This window comes from Prionailurus bengalensis, chromosome C2, assembly GCF_016509475.1.
Source record: "Prionailurus bengalensis isolate Pbe53 chromosome C2, Fcat_Pben_1.1_paternal_pri, whole genome shotgun sequence".
NCBI classification, from domain to species: Eukaryota; Metazoa; Chordata; class Mammalia; order Carnivora; family Felidae; genus Prionailurus; species Prionailurus bengalensis.
The window spans coordinates 108,487,518-108,505,057 of NC_057350.1; the positions used below are offsets into that span (position 1 = coordinate 108,487,518).

General features: G+C 37.4%; 1 long non-coding RNA gene across 2 annotated transcripts in view; it reads right to left on the reverse strand.

Annotated features, from left to right (window-relative positions):
- Nucleotides 1–2,703: 2,703 nt before the first annotated feature.
- The window catches only part of LOC122491809, a 38,362-nt gene continuing 23,525 nt past the window's right edge, over nucleotides 2,704–17,540 (reverse strand). The window contains exons 8-9 of one of the 2 annotated variants that reach the window (XR_006299448.1): nucleotides 3,813–3,900; nucleotides 2,704–3,053 (exon numbers count right to left, since the gene is read on the reverse strand). This is a non-coding gene — a long non-coding RNA (uncharacterized LOC122491809). Of the gene's footprint in view, nucleotides 3,054–3,812; nucleotides 3,901–6,017; nucleotides 6,181–17,540 lie in introns of those variants that run through there. The other variant, XR_006299449.1, reaches the window with a different exon arrangement.

The following is a 17,540-nucleotide window of genomic DNA, read 5'->3' on the forward strand; positions in this document are numbered from 1 at the left end:
GGTCTTTAATTTGTTGTAATATACCTTTTCCTTTGGTCACCAAGTAGGGTTTTATTATGGCAGGTGCTATGATTTTCCCCATATTCTTATGTTTTTTAGTTAATACTTTTCCTATTTTAGATTCTGGGGTGGTATTAATGCTAATTCCTAACTCTGTAGCTGCCTGCAATACCAATAGGAGTTTTTTCATCCTTTCTATATCTATGGTGTAGCAAATGCCACCTTCCAGATCATTTTAGTCCAAGATTTCATATCTAGATTGTTAGTAAGCAACCTAAGCTTTTGCTTAAGCCATGATACCTTTCAATTGATCCAGAGACAGTTGGGTTGTAGAGTAAGAGGAAGCTCCATATTATGCCTTGTTCCTTAGCCCATTCTAGATTAGCTTTTATGTGAAGTAGGTGCCCTGATCTGATTTTATGATGGTTGAACTACCAGAGCAGGGAATCCAGATTTCTAAGGCTCAGATGGTGGATTTTTTTATTATTTCTTCCACAAGGATAGAGTAATTGATGTGTATAAAATTGTTGATACACATAATTTATTCTCTGATACAGGCTAGCATTCCATGTAATCACTTTGTATAATTTGGAAGGGTTTGTTGTCTTTGAATGTATCTGGATGATTCATTAATGAAGAATCAATGAATGAATCCTCTAAGCTTCAAAATCGTGGCAATTACATCCCTTAATTTTAAATTAAAGGTATTTGTGGATATATACATGTTTCTTTTCTCCAACAATGTTCTAGTGCCATGTTTTCCAGTATGACCTGTTTGGTGATGTGCCCATACAATGATCCTATCCATTGGCATATGTGTGTGTCCACATTTTATGTTCCATTGTCCTTATTTATGTATGATTGTTTTGAATTGATTTCATCCTTATCCATGAATCATTGTTTTTTTTCATAAATTTAGAATTTCATAAATTCTACTTGGTTATTAAGTTTGGTAACTTCATAGTTGTACTTCTGATGTGCAGAGATGTATGTAACCAATATGGAGATGTCATCCAGTGCTATTTTCTGCCATATGTTGTCATTACCCCATACGCTCTTACATCGTATTTCCCAGGTCCTGCCATGACCTGACCAGAGAGCTAGCTATTCATTTACCTACCATCCTTGTATCCAAAAATTACATACCTCATTGTGACTTTCCTTAACAGACTGTTCAATTGTCAATTTTATAGCTATTAGCTTAGCCATAAATTGATGTTGTGCTGATTCTCGTTGCCTGATTCTATCCTGGTTTGTCCATTATTAGTCATTCCTCTACAGATTGCCAGGATATTCTGTATTATGGTAAGAAAGCTGATCCATCTAAAATCACGCACTGTTGGGACACTTGGCTGGCTCAGTTGGTTGAGTGTCCAACTCTTGATTTTCAGCTAAGGCCATGATCCCAGGGCCGTGGGATTGAGTTCTGCATTGGACTCCATGTGGAGCATGGAGCCTGCTTGAGATTCTCTGTCTCTCCTTCTTCTTCCCCTCTCCTCCACTCATGCACATTCATATTCCACCTCCCTCTCTCTCTCTCTCTCTACACACACACACACACACACAAATTTACATATGTATATAAATTTACTATATATATATGCATATATATATACATATACACATATATAAAGTAAATAAAATAAAACCATGCACCATTGACTGCTGTGGTCCCTATTACCTAACCACTTGAGCTTACTCCTCAAAATCCAGCAAGTCCACTATTGGCATTGCTGAGATTTTTTTTTAGTTAATGCAGGTCAACTTTTAATCTGTGGCCCCACTCAGATATGTATCGTTGTTATTTTATAGCTTTATAGTCAAGAGTACTTCCCATCTCTTTGTAGAGGTCTGCTTTATCTACTACAGAAGGGTTTTTTGGAGTTTAAGTGTAATTGGCTTATTTTCTTAGTGTGTATTTTCTAGGGCCTTGTGGAATGTTTAGGTGAGCCTTTCAATTGGTTGGTGTATGTTCTCAGACAATGGGAACTCCTTAGTGTAAAGCCCAGTTGGGTAAAACTTGGAGTTCTGTGGTGTTTCGGTCCACAGTGATGCTGCTGCAAACTCTCCTGAGTACAGGCACTCTAATTTGTATTTAAAGTCCTCATTAGATGATGCCAATGTGTTAAACATTCTGACAGCATTTTTCAAATAAAGGCTGTCTTGAGTCTCTAGCCATCTAAAGTCTCTACTCATCCTATTTCATGAATGTGTTTTAATATTATCACCAGAAGTGGTATGTGCTATACCAAATATCCAAACAGTCCTATCAGTTTCTGAGCTTCTTCTTTTGTGGTAGGAGTCAATACACAATTGATATTGTTTATGACTGGGTGTGGGTTTTTTTATGCCTCCAGAGGACTAAATTTTGCCTAGCACTTTTACTGTAGTGTGTGGACCTCACTTGGGTCAATTTTCCATTTTCTGAGTGTAAGTAATTAATTCTATTTTGACCCTAATGTGTTTTTCCTAGTTACCGCCATAAATAAGGATGTCATCAATATATAGGAAATACTGGGTTTTTGTGTGTGTTTTCATCAAAGGCCTGGATGTCTTGTGTTGGAACGTTATAGGCTATTACTGGACTGCTAAGGTATCCTTGTGGTAGCCTAGCAAACTGATACCGCCTGCCTTGCCACATAAATGCAACCATGGATTGGCTTTCCTCCTCAATTACAATAGCAAAGAACATGTCACATAAGGTCTGGATGTCACGGTGATATTGGTGACAAATCACCATGTCATAAAGTCTAGATCCAGTGATGATACTGGTTATGATACTGCCTATATCCCAGAGTGCTGCCTCAGTTTGGGGAGACTGAATTGTAAAACGGTTTCTTAGTTCTGAGGGTAGCCAGTTGAGAAGATGTCTAGATCCCAATTTCAAAGCATCTTAGATGGAGTGAAGGCAGCAAGTCACAATCAAATGATCTTTCTGGTTTGCAGGTTAAATGTCTGTGGTGATCTTTGGCCACACAACAACCAGTAAAAGATTATCTATACATATGGTGTTCTGGTGGTTTCTCTGGTCCCATCCAAGTCATTAATATTCACTTTCAGTGTTTCAAAAGAATGGGAGATAATCAGAAATGTTACTTTGGAAAGATGTAACCAGATTTGAGATACTAAAATTAAGGATCTAGTCTAGTTTACAGGTGGAACAAAGTCAATTAATAGAACTAGAATCTAATATCTAAAAGTTCATAGTTTCAGTCAAAACAATTTTTCTCTCTACAATTACCCCCATTTCTATCAATTATAACCATTAAGACTAATTTGTTTGCAAATAAGGCTAGTTTCAATGAACTTAGCTTGATTATATATAAGTGACGTGAGAGTCATGATTGATCATATAGGATCTTTTACATCTGCTTTGGTGGAACTTTTCATAAAACATCTCAGGTTGAATTTTTAACAGCGTCTTGAGGCTAAGAAATAAAGCAAAATACTTGCCATCATGCTTTGCCTGCAATACCTATGGATTTAGGTTACTTCCTTTTTTAACAGGGTCCCCAAAATATCCTGAGGTTCCTGCACCTGCCTGGAAGTGGCCCTCTTTACTTACCTGGTAAGAATGCTGAAAACCTGTAAGCAAGTATCACACTATTTCCAAGGTACTTTATTGGCTCCATAAAGTCAGTATTAGTTGCTTAAAGCTGTCTAGTTATATCTGAGCCTATCTCTCTTAAATATGACATTCCAGTCAAAACCTTAGTAATAAAACCAGTGTTCCCAACTGTCCTGTTATAAGGAAGACAGATTCTTATGGCAATATATTTATATATGTTCAATAAGTATACAAGAATACTCACTGAGAGTTTCCAAATTCTGGGGTGATCAGGCAGGCAGAGCTTACAAAGGTATAAATTGCCAAATTGCTGAGGAAAGGTTTTCCTATATCTGGGGAAAAAAGATGAAAAAAACGAGTATTTTGGGGCATCTGAGTGGCTCTGTCAGTTAAGGGTCCATCTCTTTGTTTCGGCTCAGGTCATGATCTCAAAGTTTATGAGTTCAAGCCTCACATCAGGCCTGCACTGACAGTGGGGAATCTGCTTGGGATTCTCTCTTTCCTCTTTCTCTGTTCCTACCCCACTTGCATTCTCTCTCAAACTTACATTTTTTTTTTACAAAGCAGTATTTCAAAAAATAAAAATCCTAAAAATTTTCAGTTTATTCACTCCCATTCGTAATTAATTTCTCTTTTTGTTTTGAGAGAGAGAGGGAGAGAATCTCAAGCAGGCTCTGCACTGACAGATGCAGGGCTCCATAAGATCATGACCTGAGCTGAAACCAAGAGCCAGTGCTTAACCAACTGAAGCACCCAGGCACCCCTATAATTAATTTCCCTTCATCTTGACCTTCTGTTACTTTTGTGAAGCCATCAGTTTCTCCAATAGAGCTGTGTAAATTCTTACTCAGTTCAACGGTATGATCTTAAGTTATAAGAGACCGATATTCTAGGTATTTATCAGTCTTTTTCCTGAATCTCCTTGAAGATGAAGCACTTTTGCAAAAGCATCAAAGTAAAACAATAACTGCAAATGACTTAAAAATGGTAATGGTTAATGATTTGATTAGAATTCATTACAATGCAGGGGCACTGGGTGGCTCAGTGGGTCAGGCATCCGACTCTTGATTTCAGCTCAGGTCATGATTTCACGGTTTGTGACTTTGAGCCCTCATTTGAGCTCTGCACTGTCAGTGCAGAGCCTGCTTGGGATTCTCTGTCTCTCCCTTTCTCTCTGCCCCTCTGCTCTCTCTCAAAAACAATTAAAAAACATCGTTACAATGCAATTGACAAGGAGATTTAATCATCATGGAGATTTAATCATCACAGAAATAACCAATACTTCAAGATAACTAGAATTATAAGTGATAACATAATCAATTTCTAGGAGTCTCACACAATTTCTAGAACACTTAATTATATTTATGGAAATATAATCTAAGAAGGTTTAGCATCACTTACTTGACAATGATTCCCATGCAATTTAACATACCAAATAAACATAATTAACATCTCTTTATTTATTCTCAAGTTAGCTAACATAGAGTGTAGTCTTGGCTTCAGGAGTAGAATCCAGTGATCTGTTACATATAACACACAGAGCTCATCCCAAGTGCCCTCCTTAATGCCCATCACCCAACCCCTATCAACTGTCTGTTCTCTGTATTTAAAAGTCTCTTATGGTTTGCCTCTCTGTTTTTATTTTTCCTACCCTTCCCCTATGATCATTTAAGTTTCTCCAATTCCACATATGAGTGACATCATAAGATATCTTTCTCTGAATTATTCTGCTTACAATACCCTCCAGTTTCATCCATGTTGTAAATGTCAAGATTTCATTCTTTTTGATGGCTGAGTAGTAGTCCATTGCAATACAATTCCATTGTGTATAAACACACACCTCTTTAACCCATTTATCAGTTGATGGACATTTGGGCTCTTTCCAGAATTTGGCTATTGTTGATAGCACTGCTATCAACATTAGGGGGCATGTGCCCCTTCGGGTCAGCACTCCTGTATTCTCTGGATAAATTCCTAATGATGCAATTGTTGGATGGTAGGGTATTTGTAATTTTAATTTTTTGAGGAACCTCCACACTGTTTACCAGAGTGGCTGCACCAGTTTGCAGGCCACCAAAAGTGCAAGAGGGCTCCCCTTTTTCCACATCCTTGCCAACATCTGTTGTTTCCTGAGTTGTTAATCTTAGGTATTCTGACCAGTATGAGGTGGTATCTCAGTGTGGTTTTTATTTGTATTTCTCTGATGATGAGCATTGTTGAGTATCTTTCCATGTGTCTTGGAAAAGTGTCCATTCATGTCTTCTGCCTTTTTCTTCACTGGATTGTTTGTTTTTTGGATGCTGAGTTTGGTAAGTTTTTTATAGATTTTGGATACTAACCCTTTATCCAATATGTCATTTGCAAATATCTTCTCCCATTCCACTGGTTGCCTTTCAGTTTTGTTTCTTTTGCTGTGTAGAAGCTTTTTATCTTGATGACGTCTCAATAGTTTATTTTTGCTTTTATTTCCCTTGCCTTCAGAGACATGTCAAGTAAGAAGTTGCTGCAGCCAAGGTCAAAGAGGTTGCTGCCTTTAACATCTCTCTTTTATGAGAAGAACAAACCCTTGAAATCTTCCAAAGATCCTCTGGGAAGTTTCAAACTCAAGAAGACTTCATTTTAGAATTTGGGAGTTTTGTCAAAAAATAAAAAATAAAAAAAGTTCAGACTTTTCATTAAACAGAGTAACATATCATACAATAATTATCCATTTTATCTAAAGTGGCAGTTAAAGACTTCATAGGCAAATAAACACTCTTTTTTCTAAGTAATCAAAGACTTGATGAAGACAAAACATGGAACCTTTATTTTTCTAGGTACATTGCATTAAAAGTAAAAAAATTGTTTACAATTAAAAGGACATTTTCTTAGATTACTGTTATGATTTTAACAGACAAAAAACAAATTTTAATTTGTACCAGCTTTTTATATTAAAACTCATTTTTCAAATAAATCATTTTAATCTTAGCCAGAATGATCATACATTAAAATCATTTTAAAGATTCCTTGTTCACAATCTTCTAAGACTTTTTAAAGAGGAAAAAATCTGAATGTGAAAAAAAACATTAGTCTCACTTGAGGACAAAAATTTTTGATAAAGAAGCTATAAGAAATGGAGGAGAAAAACACATGTTCTAATTTTCTTGCATATGGAGATGTTTCCCTATTATTTTTAGTAGCTCTAATCACATATTAGAAGCTTTAACCCTTAGGCATCCAAATCAGCCAGGAGGAGGTCAAATTTTCACTCGATACTCTATACGGAAAACCCAAAAGATTCCACAAAAAAACTGCTAGAACTGGTCCATGAATTCAGCAAAGTGGCAGGATATAAAATCAATGCACAGAAATCAGTTGCATTCCTACACACCAAAAATTAAGCAACAGAAAGAGAAATCAAGGAATCGATCCCATTTACAACTGCACCAAAAACCATAAAATACCTAGGAATAAATCTAACCAGAGGTGAAAAATCTATACACTGAAAACTATAGAAAGCTTATGAAAGAAATCGAAGGAGACACAAAAAAAAATGGGAAAAGATTCCATGCTCCTGGATAGGAAGAATATTGTTAAAATGTCAACACTACCCAAAGCAATCTATACATTCAATGCAATCCCTGTCAAAGTAACACCAGCATTCTTCACAGAACTACAGCAAACAATCCTAAAGTTTGTACAGAACCAGAAAAGACCTGGAATAGTGAAAGCAATCTTGAAAAAGAAGACCAAGGCAGGAGGCATCACAATCCCAGACTTCAAGCTATACTACAAAGCTGTAATCATCAAGACAGTATGGTACTGGCACAAAAACAGACACTCAGATCAATGGAACAGAATAGAGAACCCAGAAATGGACCCACAAACGTATGGGCAACTAATCTTTGACAAAGCAGGAAACAATATCCAATGGAATAAAGACAGTCCCTTCAGCAAGTGGTGCTGGGAAAACTGGACAGTGACATGCAGAAGAATGAACCTGGACCACTTTCTTACACCATACACAAAAATAAACTCAAAATGGATGAAAGACCTCAATGTAAGACAGGAAGCCATCAAAATCCTTGAGGAGAAAGCAGGAAAAAACCTCTTTGACCTTGGCCACAGCAACTTCTTACTCAACATGTCTCCAGAGGCAAGGGAAACAAAAGCAAAAATGAACTATTGGGACCTCATCAAAATAAAAAGCTTCTGCACAGCAAAGGAAACAATCAGAAAAACTAAAAGGCAACTGACAGAATGAGAGAAGATATTTGCAAATGACATATCAGATAAATAGTATCCAAAATCTACAAAGAACTTCTCAAACTCAACACCCAAAAAACAAATAATCCAGTGAAGAAATGGGCAAAAGACATGAATAGACACTTCTCCAAAGAAGACATCCAGATGGCCAACCAACACATGAAAAGATGCTCAACATCACTTATCATCAGGGAAATACAAATCAAAACCACCATGAGATACCACCTCACACCTGTCAGAATGGCTAACGTTAACAACATCAGATGTTGGTGAGGATGCAGAGAAATAGGATCTGTCTTGCACTGGTGGTAAGAATGCAAACTGGGCAGCTACTCTGGAAAATAGTATGGAGGTTCCTCAAAAAATTAAACACATAACTACCCTACGACCCAGCAATTACACTACTAGGTATTTACCCAAGGGATACAGGTATGCTGTTTTAAAGGGACACATGCACCACTGTTTACAGCAGCACTATCAACAATAGTCAAAGTATGGAAAGAGCCCAAAGGTCCATCAATGGATGAATGGATAAAGAAGACACACACACACACACACACACACACACACACACACACAATAGAGTATTACTCGGCAATCAAAAAGAATGAAATCTTGCCATTTGCAACTATGTGGATGGAACTAGAGGGTATTATGCTAAGTGAAATTAGAAACAAATATCATAGGACTTCACTCATATGAGAACTTTAAGATACAAAACAGATGAACGTAAGGGAAGCAAAAATAATATAAAAACAAGGAGGGGGACAAAACATAAGACTCTTAAATATGGAGAACAAACAGAGGGTTGCTGGAGAGGTTGAGGGGCACTAAAGAATCTATTCCTGAAATCATTGTTGCACTCTACTAACTCTATGCTAACTTGGATGTGAATTAAAAAAAATAAAAATTAAAAAAAAGTCTTTTACCCTTAGAAACTTTATAGTGAAAAATACTAAGCAATTATGAATTATTACATTTACTTAATTTGCCAATCTAAAAATGCACTATGAAGGTATTTATAAATTTCTTGAAATATGTGCTTATTCATAACAATCTTTCAAAAAGCACAAAACACTGTTTACTAAGAGACTCAAGTTTTAGTTCCTCTGTGATAGGAAAGCCAAAAGAATAAACCTATAGTCATTAATTAATGTTTTATTCTTTACTTATTGGGAAATAAGTTAAATTCAATGATATCTACATTAACTCATTTAGCAAAACTTAAAGGTTTCAGGGTACCAAAAGACTTGGAGAAACTATTTTAAATAGTTGATCTATAAACTTTTATGTTTTCTTTTTTTAAGTAGGCTTCACATCCAGTGCGGAGCAGAGCACAGGGTATTAACTCACAACCCTGACATCAAGACCTGAGCGGAGATCAAGAGGCAGATGCTTAACTGATTATAGGTAAAGGGTGCCTGAGTGGCTCAAACCTTTTTCCTTCAACTTACTTGCTCTTTTTTTTTTAAGTTTATTTTTGAGAGACAGCACATACAAGTGGGGGAGGGGCAGAGAGAGGGGAACAGAGGATCCTAAGTGGGCTCTGTACTGACAGCAGCAGGCCCTATGTGGGGCTCAAACCATGAGATCATGACCTGAGCTAAAGTTGCATGCTCAACTGACTGACCCACCAAAGTGCCCACAATTTACTTAACTCTTAACAATTATATTTAGATTACTCATAAAAACTTCATGAGATATCAAACTCAGCTACTCTCCTTGTTGAAAATTCTGTAACCTAATCAGACTACCAGGGAAGATGTCAGAATAGGAGGATCCTAGGCTTACTTTGTTCCATAGATACACTGTCTTATGAATCTCCCCCTCCAACCAGCCACACTGGGCAGGAGTTCCTCCAAAATGGCTCCAAGTCTCTTCCCATAAGCAGACAAGTACAAACCTTGTTTATGTTATGCATCCCACCCTTGTGTTCTCCTGCAGACTATCCCATCCAACCCACCCCACTTGGCAGGAGTCCATCCAAAATGGCACCACAAGCATGGCATTCTGTAAGCAGCACTGACAGTGGCCAGCACCACTCAAAGTGACTCCTGCCCTGGGGAAGGTGGAAAATAATCACACACACTAGTTTGCAGGCCAACCAGTGGGCTTGGGGCAGACAGCTGGTCTGACTGTAGGTCCCACCCACCAACAAAAGCCTTTCAGGAGACAATGCTGGGAGTGTACCCTGTAGTTCAGTGCAACCACAATTCTGGAAAATGAGCTGAGGGCATGCATCTTGACTGACCCAACGCAAGCCCATTGTGGCTCTCAGACTGGGCCCTTAAACAGCACAGGTACCAAACCCTACCCCTAACAAGCGAAGAGTCATTGCAGACAACTAGACTAAAGTCAAACACACCTCAACCACAACAGTAGGATGCACACAAAACACATAGCAGAAAACCCAAAGTGCCAGCTTCTGCTGCATAGACCTCACATTGCAGGGCACTGTAGGGCCTCTTGTTCATAAGCCCACCAATTTCAAAAGCAGAAGACCTAGCTGACTTTCCTAACACAGACACAGAAAGTTAGACAAAATGAGAGGAATAGGTCTCAAATGAAAGAACAGGACAAATACACAGCAAGAGAGCTAAACAAAATGGAAATAAGCAATACGCCAGATACAGAACTCTAAGTAATGGTCATAAAGGTACTCACTGGGCTTGAGAAATGAGTGGAGGATCTCAGCAAGTTCCTCAACAAAGAGAAAATATTAAGAAGAACCAACCAGAGATGAACTCAATAACTGAAAAATACACTACATGGAATAAAGGACTAGAGGAAGTAGAAGAATGGATGAGTGACCTGGAGAACAGAGTAATGGAAAGCAACCAAATGGAACAGAAGAAAAAAAGAATATTAGAAAATGAGAATAGGTTAAGGGAGCACAGTGACCCCACCAAGTATAATAACATTCATATTATAGGGATCCCAGAAGAAGAGAGAAAAAAGGGGGCAGAAAATTTAATAAATAATAGCTGAAAACTTCCCTAATCTGCAGAAGGAAACAGAAATCCAGATCCAAGAGGCACAGAGAGCCCCAACAAAATCAACCTAAGGTGCTCCACACCAAGACACAGAATAGTTAAAATGACATTTTAAAAAAAGTGATGAATTTTAAAAATAGCCAGAGAAAACAGTTACATACAAGGGGAATCCCATATAATGCTATCAGCTGAGTTTGGGCACAATATATTCAAAGTGCTAAAAGGAGAAAAATCTGCAGCCAATAATACTCTCTATCCAGCAAGGCTATCATTCAGAATAGAAGGAGAGAGAAGTAGTTTTCCAGACAAAAATAGTTAAAGACATTCATGACCACTAATCCATTTCCTACAAGAAATGTTAAAGGGTTTCTCTGAGTGGGAAGGAAAGCCCATAAGCAGGAGTAATAAAAGTAGGAAAGGGAACACTTTCATAGGTACATATAAACATTATAAAAACAGTATATTAATCCCTTATAAAACCAGTGTGGAGGTTAAAGCACAATAGCAGGAATATTAGGCCACAAATTTAAAAATATTAAAATCAATATATCTATGAAAATTGGTTAAGGTATTCACAAAATAAAGACGTAAAGTATAACACCATATACCTAAAATGTGGGGTGGGGGAAATAAAATATTAGTGCTTTTAGAACGGGTTCAAGCTTTACCAACAATCAACTTAATATAGACTGCCATATGCATAGGATATTATATATAAACCTAATGGTAACCACAAATCAAACCACAAACCTAATGGTAACCTGACATAAATATGCAAAAAAAAACCAAAAAGGAATCCAAGCATATCACTAAAGAAAGCCATCAAACCACAAGAGAGTAAGAAAGGAACAAAGAACTACAAAAGTGACCATAAAGCAAGTAATAAAATGGCAATAAATACATACTTACCAGTAATTACTTTGAATGTAAATGGACTGAACTACCTAATCAAAAGAATAGGGTGCCTAACTGGATAAAATTGTAAAACCCATCAATATCCTGCCTACAAGAGACCTAAAGACACATGCAGATTTAGAGGGAAGAGATGGAAAAACATTTATCATGCAAATGGAAGTGAAAAGAAAGCTGGTAACAATATATTGGACAAAACAGACTTTAAAACAGACTGTAACAAGAGATAAAGATGGACACTATATAATCATAAAGGGAACAATTTAACAATAAGGTATAATAATTGTAAACATTTATGCACCCAACATGAAAGAACCCAAATAACATAAATAAGTTAATAAACATAATAGAAGAAATCAACAATACTAGTGAACTGAAATTTTAACATCCCACTTACATGAATAGATCACCTAGAAAGAAAAATCAACAAGGAAACAGTGGCTTTGAATGACAAACTGGACCAGATGGATTTAATAGATATATTCAGACACAGCAAAAATACACATGCTTTTCAAGTACACATGGAACATTCTCCAGAATAGATCACATTAGGCCACAAATTCAAAAAGACTGAAATCATAACATGCATCTTTTCGGACTACAACACTATGAAACCAGAAATCAACCACAAGAAAAAAATCTGGAACATAAATAGATGGAGATTAAATAACATTCTATCAAACAACAAATGGGTCAAAGAAGAAATCAAAGAAATTTAATAATACATACATACAAACGATCAGGAAAATACAATGGCCCCAAATCTTTGGGATGTAGCAAAAGCTATCCTAGGAGAGAAATTTATAGCAATATAGGCCTACATCAGGAAACAAGAAAAATCTCAAACAACCTAACTTTATACCTAAAGAAGCTAGAAAAAGAGGAGCAGAGCCCCAAACTAGCAGAAGGAAGGAAATACTAAATATTAGAGCAGAAATAAATGAAATAGAGATTTAAAAAATCAGAACAGATTAATGAAAACAAAACCTACTTCTTTGAAAAGATCAATAAAATTGATAAACCTTTAGCTAGACCCATAAAAAAAAAGAGAGGACTCAAAATCAGAAATGAAAGAGGAAGGGCTCCTGTGCGGCTCAGTCGGTTAAGCATCCGACTTCGGCTCAGGTCATGATCTCAAGGTTCGTGGGTTCCAGCCCCACGTTGGGCTCTGTGCTGACAGTTCAGAGCCTGGAGCCTGCTTCAGATTCTATGTCTCCCTCTCTCTCTGTCCATCCTCCACTCATGCTCTGCCTCTCTCTCTCAAAAATAAATAAACATTAAAAAAAATTTTTTTTTTTTTAATTTTTTTTTTCAACGTTTATTTATTTTTGGGACAGAGAGAGACAGACATGAACGGGGGAGGGGCAGAGAGAGAGGGAGACACAGAATCGGAAACAGGCTCCAGGCTCTGAGCCATCAACCCAGAGCCCGACGCGGGGCTCGAACTCACGGACCGCGAGATCGTGACCTGGCTGAAGTCGGACGCCTAACCGACTGCGCCACCCAGGTGCCCCCAAAAAAATTTTTTTAATACAAGGATAAAGAGAAAATTCTGAAAGCAGCTAAGGATAAACATGGTCTAACATATAAAGGGAGACCAATAAGACTAGTGACCGATCTATCTACTGAAACTTGGCAGGCCAGAAAGGAATGGCAGGAAATCTTCAATGTGATGAACAGAAAAAATATGCAGCTGAGAATCCTTTATCCAGCAAGTCTGTCATTTAGAATAGAAGGAGAGATAAAGATCTTCCCAAACAAACAAAAACTGAAGGAATTCATAACCACTAAACCAGCCCTACAAGAGATCCTAAGGGGGATCCTGTGAGACAAAGTACCAGAGACATCACTACGAGCATGAAACCTACAGACATCACAATGACTCTAAACCCATATCTTTCTATAACACTGAATGTAAATGGACTAAATGCTCCAACCAAAAGACATGGGGTATCACAATGGATAAAAAAACAAGACCCATCTATTTGCTGTCTACAAGAGACTCATTTTAGACCTGAGGACACCTTTAGATTGAGAGTGAGGGGATGGAGAACTATTTATCATGCTACTGGAAGCCAAAAGAAAGCTGGACTAGCCATACTTATATCAGACAAACTAGACCTTAAAGACTGTAACAAGAGATGAAGAAGGGCATTATATAATAATTACAGGGTCTATCCATCAGGAAGAGCTAACAATTATAAATGTCTATGCGCCAAATACGGGAGCCCCCAAATATATAAAACAATCACAAACATAAGCAGCCTTATTGATAAGAATGTGGTAATTGCAGGGGACTTTAATACTCCACTTACAACAATGGATAGGTGATCTAGACACAGGATCAATAAAGAAACAAGGGCCCTGAATGATACATTGGATCAGATGGACTTGACAGATATATTTAGAACTCTGCATCCCAAAGCAATAGACTATACTTTCTTCTCGAGTGCACATGGAACCTTGTCCAAGATAGATCACATACTGGGTCACAAAACAGCCCTTCATAAGTATACAAGAATCAAGATCATACCATGTATACTTTCAGACCACAATGCTATGAAGCTTGAAATCAACCACAGGAAAAAGTCTGGAAAACCTCCAAAAGCATGGAGGTTAAAGAACACCCAACTAAAGAATGAAGAGGTCAACCAGGCAATTAGAGAAGAAATTTAAAAATATATGGAAACAAATGAAAATGAAAATACAACAACCCAAATGCTTTGGGATGCAGCAAAGGCAGTCCTGAGAGGAAAATACATTGCAATCCAGGCCTATCTCAAGAAACAAGAAAAATCCCAAATACAAAATCTAACAGCACACCTAAAGGAAATAGAAGAACAGCAAAGACACCCCGAACCCAGCAGAAGAAGAGAAGTAATAAAGATCAGAGCAGAAATAAACAATATAGAATCTAAAAACACTGTAGAGCAGATCAATGAAACCAAGAGTTGGTTTTTTGAAAAAAATAAACAAAATTGATAAACCTCTAGCCAGGCTTCTCAAAAAGAAAAGGGAGATGACCCAAATATATAAAATCATGAATGAAAATGGAACTATTACAACCAATCCCTCAGAAATACAAGCAATTATCAGGGAATACTATGAAAAATTATATGCCAACAAACCGGATAACCTGGAAGAAATGGACAAATTCCTAAACACCCACACGCTTCCAAAACTCAAACAGGAAGAAATTGAAAGCTTGAACAGACACATAACCCGCGAAGAAATTGAATCAGTTATCAAAAATCTCCCAACAAGAGTCCAGGACCAGATGGCTTCCCTGGGGAATTCTACCAGACATTTAAAGCAGAGATAATACCTATCCTTCTCAAGCTGTTCCAAAAAATAGAAAGGGAAGGAAAACGTCCAGACTCATTCTATGAAGCCAGCATTACTTTGATTCCTAAACCAGACAGAGACCCAGTAAAAAAAGAGAGAACTACAGGCCAATATCCCTGATGAATATGGATGCAAAAATTCTCAATAAGATACTAGCAAATCGAATTCAACAGCATATAAAAAGAATTATTCACCATGATCAAGTGGGATTCATTCCTGGGATGCAGGGCTGGTTCAATATTAGCAAATCAATCAATGTGATATATCACATTAATAAAAGAAAAGATAAGAACCATATGATCCTGTCAATCGATGCAGAAAAAGCATTTGACAAAATTCAGCATCCTTTCTTAATAAAAACCCTCAAGAAAGTCGGGATAGAAGGAACATACTTACAGATCATAAAAGCCATATATGAAAAGCCCACAGCTAATATCATCCTCAATGGGGAAAAACTGAGAGCTTTCTCCATGAGATCAGGAACACGACAGGGATGTCCACTCTCACTGCTGTTGTTTAACATAGTGTTGGAAGTTCTAGCATCAGCAATCAGACAACAAAAGGAAATCAAAGGCATCAAAATTGGCAAAGATGAAGTCAAGCTTTCACTTTTTGCAGATGACATGATATTATACACGGAAAATCCGATAGACTCCACCAAAAGTCTTCTAGAACTGATATATGAATTCAGCAAAGTTGCAGGATACAAAATCAATGTACAGAAATCAGTTGCATTCTTATACACAAATAATGAAGCAACAGAAAGACAAAGAAACTGATCCCATTCACAATTGCACCAAGAAGCATAAAATACCTAGGAATAAATCTAACCAAAGATGTAAAAGATCTATATGCTGAAAACTATAGAAAGCTTATGAAGGAAATTGAAGAAGATATAAAGAAATGAAAAACATTCCGTGCTCATGGATTGGAAGAATAAATATTGTTAAAATGTCAATACTACCCAAAGCTATCTACACATTCAATGCAATCCCAATCAAAATTGCACCAGCATTCTTCTCGAAGCTAGAACAAGCAATCCTAAAATTTGTATGGAACCACAAAAGGCCCCAAATAGCCAAAGTAATTTTGAAGAAGAAGACCAAAGCAGGAGGCATCACAATCCCAGACTTTAGCCTCTACTACAAAGCTGTAATCATCAAGACAGCATGGTATTGGCACAAAAACAGACACATAGACCAATGGAATAGAATAGAAACCCCAACACTAGACCCACAGATATATGGCCAACTAATCTTTGACAAAGCAGGAAAGAGTATCCAATGGAAAAAAAGACAGTCTCTTTAGCAAATGATGCTGGGAGAACTGGACAACAACAAGCAGAAGAATGAAACTAGACCACTTTCTTACACCATACACAAAAATAAACTCAAAATAGATAAAGGACTTGAATGTGAGACAGGAAACCATCAAAACCCTAGAGGAGAAAGCAGGAAAAAACCTCTCTGACCTCAGCCACAGCAATTTCTTACTTGACACATCTCCAAAGGCAAGGGAATTAAAAGCAAAAATGAACTATTGGGACCTCATGAAGATAAAAAAAAAAAAAAAAAAAAAAAAAAAAACTTCTGCACAGCAAAGGAAACAATCAACAAAACTAAAAGGCAACCAACGGAATGGGAAAAGATATTTGCAAATGACATATCGGACAAAGGGCTAGTGTCTAAAATCTATAAAGAGCTCACCAAACTCCACACCCAAAAAACAAATAATCCAGTGAAGAAATGGGCAGAAAACATGAATAGACACTTCTCTAAAGAAGACATCCAGATGCCCAACAGGCACATGAAAAGATGCTCAATGTCGCTCCTCATCAGGGAAATACAAATCAAAACCACACTCAGATATCACCTCACACCAGTTAGGGTGGCCAAAATGAACAAATCAGGAGACTATAGATGCTGGAGAGGATGTGGAGAAACAGGAACCCTCTTGCACTGTTGGTGGGAATGCAGACTGGTGCAGCCACTCTGGAAAACAGGGTGGAGGTTCCTCAAAAAATTAAAAATAGATCTACCCTGTGACCCAGCAATAGCACTGCTAGGAATTTACCCAAGGAATACAGGAGTGCTGATGCATAGGGGCACTTGTACCCCAATGTTTATAGCAGCACTTTCAACAATAGCCAAATTATGGAAAGAGCCTAAATGTCATATCCATCAACTGATGAATGGATAAAGAAATTGTGATTTATATACACAATGGAATACTAGGTGGCAATGAGAAAGAATGAAATATGGCCTTTTGTAGCAACGTGGATAGAACTGGAGAGTGTGATGCTAAGTGAAATAAGTCATACAGAGAAAGACATACCATATGCTTTCACTCTTATGTGGATCCTGAGAAACTTAACAGAAGTCCATGGGGGAGGGGAAGAAACAAAAAAAGAGGTTAGAGAGGGAGACAGCCAGAGCATAAGAGATTCTTAAAATTGAGAACAAACTGAGGGTTAATGA